Source organism: Octopus sinensis, linkage group LG6 (assembly GCF_006345805.1).
Source record: "Octopus sinensis linkage group LG6, ASM634580v1, whole genome shotgun sequence".
In the NCBI taxonomy this organism is placed as follows: Eukaryota; Metazoa; Mollusca; class Cephalopoda; order Octopoda; family Octopodidae; genus Octopus; species Octopus sinensis.
This window is the reverse complement of record NC_043002.1, coordinates 17189145-17196313: the sequence shown is the minus strand read 5'-3', so window position 1 is coordinate 17196313 and position 7169 is coordinate 17189145. Positions and strand designations below refer to the sequence as shown.

General features: G+C 34.3%; 1 non-coding gene across 1 annotated transcript; it reads right to left on the bottom strand.

Moving 5' to 3' along the window:
* Nucleotides 1-602: 602 nt before the first annotated feature.
* Trnaf-gaa lies at nt 603-675 on the bottom strand. Its single transcript has one exon. It is a non-coding gene; the product is annotated as a tRNA-Phe (tRNA).
* Between the last annotated feature and the right edge of the window lie 6494 nt (nt 676-7169).

The following is a 7169-nucleotide window of genomic DNA, read 5'->3' as shown; positions in this document are numbered from 1 at the left end:
TATATCAGTAAAAACATGCCAACTCCAACGAAGTTACGAAGCCTAATGAATGTCTATGTACAATAAAACAACTGGCAACAATGCAAAAATGTTGCATTGGATTTTAAAAATAAGAATGTAGAAGATGGAATAATGTCTTTGAGAATATTCGTAAGAAGATTGAATTGATTGAGCGAATAGAATATATAAATGTGTGTGTGTGTGTGTGTGATATTATTATTATTATTATTATTATTATTATTATGTTTTTTCCTTCTTTCTTCAAATTTTCTTCCGTTTCTCGCCGAGTGTTTTCCATACACCTAGGGCAGAGAAGGGCATTGTATGCATTCCCAGATTACACGCGCAAATTCACAGGTAAAATATGTATTTAAAAATTGATAAATAAATAAATTCATGGATAGATGTATTATTATTATTATTATTATTATTAATTTTTTTTTATTTTTTTTTTTTTTTTTTAAATTTATTTTTGAAATGTCAAACATTCCTGTTCATGATATAAGGAAGTGAAAATTTCAATAGCTGTCATGAGAAAATTACGTATGTCTGGTCACCTTATTATATGACCAGCTTAAGATTTGTGCAGACCAGCCACCGGATGCCGAAACCCGGGATTGAACCAGGGACCTTTAGATCTTCAGTCTAACGCTCTCCCAACTGAGCTATTTCGGCTGGTGAAGGCGCATGGCTCAGTGGTTAGAGCGTCGAGCTTACGATCGTGAGGTTGTGAGCTCGAATCCCGGACCGGGCTGCGTGTTGTGTTCTTGAACAAGGCACTTTATTTCACGTTGCTCCAGTTCACTCAGCTGTAGAAATGAGTTGCGACGTCACTGGTGCCAAGCTGTATCGACCTTTGTCTTTCCCTTGGATAACACTGGTGGCGTGGAGAGGGGAGGCTGGTATGCATGGGCGACTGCTGGTCTTCCATAAACAACCTTTCCCGGACTTGTCTCTAGGAGGGTAACTTTCTAGGTGCAATCCCATGGTCATTCATGACCGAAGGGGGTCTTTTTAAGATTTGTGAAATGAATTTTGGTTACACAAATCTGGAAGATTCTTGAGTTTAAAGCGAAGTTCTTGCTGCAGCTTTTCCATTAGTGATTAAAAACATTAATTTCATTTTCTGTTTGTATTCATCTTCGAATCCCTAATTCACCTTTTAATATTTAATCACTTCTTGAACATCCATTTCAAAAAAAAAAAATATCCGATTGATATTGTTATTTAGACATATGTCCAAACATAAATATTATTACACTCACAATTTTCAGAGTCAATAAATATAGAAGCGTATTAACCTGTTTAACTTTCCAATAAAGTGGCATGGTGTAGATCGATAGAGAAAACTTGTTACCAACAAGAACGATCGTGACTGGTCGTTTTATATCGCTTTCTTTTTGAAGAGGCACAAAGTCCCAGAACGGTTAATTATTTTAGTAGAGCGGTAACATTCCAATTATAAATGCAAATGATATGTTTTTTTTATTTATTTAATCGCCATTTTCAATCCTAGCCAGGCTCATGGGCCCAGTTTCTCGGTTTCTATCGCGTATATGTTCCCCCCTCCCAGCTGGACGGGACGCCAGTCCATCGCAGCGTTACTCAAGAAACAGGAAGAAAGAGTGAGAGAAAGTTGGGGCGAAAGAGTACAACAGGGTTCGCCACCGCCCCCTGGCGGAGCCTCGTGGGGCTTTTAGGTGTTTTCGTTCAATAAACACACACAACGCCCCGGTCTGGGAATCGAAACCGCGATCGTCCGACCGCGAGTCCGCTGGCCTAACTACTGGGCCATTGCAAAACTGAAATATGTAAATTTCATCCGTTACGTTTGCTTCATGCGCCAAACAAATAAAAATGATTCCTCAGTATTTCATTATGTCCTTACAAAATTTAGCAACAAAAGGCTTGGTAAAAATCAAAATGCTAGAAATAGCAATCTAAATGTTAATCAACTAAATATTTATTTTAAAATTATGTATTTCATGAAGTAGTTATGATTACCTGTCCATTAGTAGAATATCATAAATATATTGAATTGGGATCCAACTACGGCAAAAGTATATCAATAGTGAATAATCTCAAAAGAAGTCATAAACATAACACACTAGCAACTAGACAGGAACATCTTAGAAAGCAACATCCTGCGTTCCTATCACACATGTAGACGGACCAAAACGGAGAAGATGTATAACAGTTTGAAAGAATTGACATTAACAGAAGATGCATGATGTATATAACTATATAAAATCAGACTTCACTAAATGAACATTGAGCTCCAATAGAAATTTCAACAGCAGAGATGACGGTGAAAAACTTGAAAGTGTGAATTGCATGTAGAAACGTTACCAGAAACGGCCGGGAGGGATAAAGAAACGCAAACCAAACAAAGTAAATACATAAAATTCGTAAATACAACAAATAAAGTAAATACATGACATTTGAATGCAAACTTCATTTATAATGATTATAAAACACTGCATTTACATACGTATATACGCACCAATATACATGCAATACATACATACATACATATATATATATATATATATATATATATATATATATATATCTATATATATATATATATGTATGTATATGTATTATATACATTTATATATACATGTGTTTATGTGCGTGTGTATTTTGTATGTTTCTGTGTATGCCGATTCTTTTAGACTGAAGATATTCTAAAACACATATATTCTTATATGTAAATAAACACATATATGCAGTATATATAAATATGCATACATGCATATATACATACTCACACATATATGCATATATACAAACACATATGTATATATATATATATATATATATATATATATATATATGTGTGTGTGTGTGTGTGTATATATATAAATATATACATTTATATATGCTATATACATGTGTAGTCGTGTTTCAACATGTTCACAAAAAATAAAACGAAATTAATATTTATTTGGATATGTACATTTGTATGTCTATATATGTGGTTGTATATGCATTTGTGCGCTAATGTATTCGATGAGGAATGAAAAAACAAAACAAAACAAAAACAAAAAACAAAATGGACTCTTTCTGTTTTACTTCAAAACCAGAGATGTAAATTACAAATATGACAATAAACGTCAATCTATACGGAGACACCATAATTTAATATAGGTTTTTAATCAAATATAAGCTATATAATATTGCCTTATTGGCGCCTTTAAAACAAGTTACTTAACAACTTACCAGAAGTCCAGAAAATACATCATTATTTTCTTGCCAACTTTTACAAGTTTGCGATTTAATATCTTATAACATGAATATTGCCCGTAATTAAAGTGGTTCAATGAACTGTCTTCCTTTCATATAACACTAGTTGCGCTAAATTTAATGGTGTCTATTTTACATACACAGACACGCGCACAGGAAGAAACATGTACGTACATATATATATATATATATATATATATATATATATATATATATATATATATACATATGTATATATACATATATATGTATATATATATATTATATATATATATATATATATATATATAAATATGTGTGTATGTATATATATATATATATATATATATATATGTATATATATATATATATGTATGTATATATGAATGTTTATATAAATGCACACACACATACACACTCACAAAATCACACACATATGCATTGTTGTGTGTGTGGTTCTGTGTCTGTTTATACATTAACACCTACGGGAGAAGTTGAGATATTCCATCTAATGTAACATTGAAAACATTTCTAATTTAGTCGACCTCAAAGCCCAATGGATGTTTGCCTTTTTTTTACTTGAAAATTCATGTTCTTTTTGTTCGGCTATCATAATTTAATAAAATTATAAACTATTTTAAGCTATCTTGACGGAAGGCAATGCAGCTCTTTCTAATGAAACAGAGCAAAAGAACAAATTATGTCGGATACATAGGAAATTAACCACGGTCGGATACAATAAGGATGTGACACAAAATCTATTGGAAAATTTAGGATTAAATACAAAATAGAGGGAATTAGTAAGACGAAGGGGATCGATTATCGGACTGTTGTTTCTATGTGTTATTCTTGGAGAAAAGTAAATCAAACGTAGTTCCTAAAATATCACCTCTTTCGGAACTTATAACTGGAACAGTAGCAAAACTAGGATTTTTCGCCGAGGTGGGGCACCTTCAACTGGCTGGACGTCTATTATTAATGAATGCTACCTACAAATATATTTATTGAATAGTTTATGTAGAATATGAACGATACAGGAGAAAGAAAATCTTACGGAAGTAAATACGAATTTTGTTATATCATGTTCTGTAAATATACAATACAGATATCGCACAGTCCCTAACATACTTGTACCTGTATATTTGCAGTAAAAACCGTGTGAAAAAAAAGGCCAGAAATGCGCCATTTGTTTTCTGGCGGTCACTGCTTGATGGTTTTCGTTTGTTACTGAAATATTTATATCATTTACCACAGTACATTCATAGGAACTACTTCCGTGAATATCTGCATTAAAATGCGATAATTAAAGTGTGATAATTTCAGTTAATAATACCGCGATTGATATATTGGGTTTACAATGTTTCGGGTAATTACATTAAAATTGATGTTTCAATCAAAATTTTACCTATCACAGTTAGAATTGAATTTATCATTGCATGCCGTTCCCTTCGCAAACAAGTGTTATCCCAAATCACGGACAATGTCCACCAATGACCTCTGCAAATATAGTACTTGGCAAAAAGCATAAATAGTTATGACAGAGAATTTCAGACAGTTTTAACACCCAATATACTGCAAGACTCTAATGATCATATTGTTATGTATTTCCATATTAGAGATTACACAACGTATAAGACATAAGTATTAAGTAGTTTTAGTTTAATCGATTCTGTTTACATAGATATAAAGCAGATTATAATGATGAGTGAGTGGCAGATTTATATCTGTTGCTGGCGAAACATGTGACCTACAGTTCCCAGGTTTATTTTAGCATTTGTTACTTAGTATGCCTTTATAGCAATACGTTTGCTAGAATAGAAATTCGTAGGGCATTAATTCCAAAACTTAAGCCGCAGTCACACACAAAAAAGGACACGCGCACTCAAATACAAACATACACTCACAAGCGCACGCGCTCACACACACGCACGCACACACATATTCACACACACACATGTATAAGAGGTTTTTTCATAGGGATAACTTTCCACTTCTGCCAGCGAGTGTCGCCGTCGAGAACATTAAACCACAGAAGAACAATTCTTAAAATCCGTTAACTTCACCATATAGGCACAGGAGTGGCTGTGTGGTAAGTAGCTTGCTTACCAACCACATGGTTCCGGGTTCAGTCCCACTGCGTGGCATTTTGGGCATGTGTCTTCTACTATAGCCTCGGGCCGACCAATGCCTTGTGAGTGGATTTGGTAGACGGAAACTGAAAGAAGCCCGTCGTATATATGTATATATATATATATATATGTGTGTGTGTGTGTATGTTTGTGTGTCTGTGTTTGTACCCCTAGCATTGCTTGACAACTGATGCTGGTGTGTTTACGTCCCCGTCACTTAGCGGTTCGGCAAAAGAGACCGATAGAATAAGTACTAGGCTTACAAAGAATAAGTTTCGGGGTCGATTTGCTCGACTAAAGGCGGTGCTCCAGCATGGCCACAGTCAAATGACTGAAACAAGTAAAAGAGTAAAGAGAGTAAAGAGTAATATAAATAAATTGCATGTGGTATACACTTCCATCAGACTCTCATGCTTATAAATGCGTACTTGTCGCAAGAGAAGCTGTCAGATCGTTTGATTATTAGAGGTATTTCGACAAGGAAGACTCGGATGGTTTACGCGGTACAATAGTTACATGTTTCAGTATTTCGATCGAGCGTTCTCAAGCTCATCCCTTTGGAAGCAGATTCATCATGGAATTCCTTGATGTACAACAATTGTCACTATTATTTGGATGCTTTACGGACTTTGGTGTATGACATTGGGTGTTAAAACTGTCTGAAATTCTCTGTCATAACTATTTATGCTTTTTGCCAAGTACTATGTTTGCAGAGGTCATTGGTGGATATTGTCCGTGATTTGGGATAACACTTGTTTGCGAAGGGAACGGCATGCAACGATAAATTCAATTCTCACTGTGATAGGTAAAATTTTGATTGAAACATCAATTTTAATGTAATTACCCGAAACATAATAAACCCCATATATCAATTGCGGCATTATTAACTGAAATGATCACACTTTAATGATCGCATTTTAATGCAGATATTCACGGAAGTAGTTCCTATGAATGTACTGTGGTAAATGATATAAATATTTCAGTAACAAACGAAAACCATCAGGCAGTGGCCATCAGAAAACAAATGGCGCATTTCTGGCCTTTTTTTTCACACGGTTTTTGCTGTAAATATAAAGGTACAAGTATGCATTGTCAGTATGGTTAATCTCTCATTCTGGTAACGTGTCTTACTATTTAAATGTTCCACTTTTCTTAACAACAGTGCAGGAGTGGCTGTGTGGTAAGTAGCTTGCTTACCAACCGCATGGTTCCGGATTGAGTTCTGCTGCGTGGCACTTTGGGTAAGTGTCGTCTACAATAGCATCGAACCGACTAAAGCCTTCTGAGTGGATTTGGTAGACGGAAACTGAAAGAAGCCCGTCATATATATGTATATATATATATATATATATATATATATATATATATATGCATATGTGTATATGTTTGTGTGCCTGAGCGTGTCACCCCAACATCGCTTGACAACTGATGCTGGTGTGTTTACGTCTCCGTAACCTAGCGATGTGATAAAAGAGACGATGGAATAAGTAATAGGATTACAGACAAATAAGTCCTGGTGTCGATTTGCTCAAATAAGGCGGTGCTCTAGCATCGCCACAGTCAAATGAGTGAAACAAGTAAGAGAATATGATAATACGACGTTAATGATACTTTTGATAACTGGTAATGAATGACGTTTACAACATTAGAACTGTTAACGAAATTGTTGGTATGATGATTGTTATCATGATCATGATGATCATTTTCATTATCATAAGGATTCTTATCCCATTCTTTATGATGAGTTAACGTTTTATGTAAAAGAACGCTATACTTGATCATAAATATATTTTGTAAAATAATAACCGTATT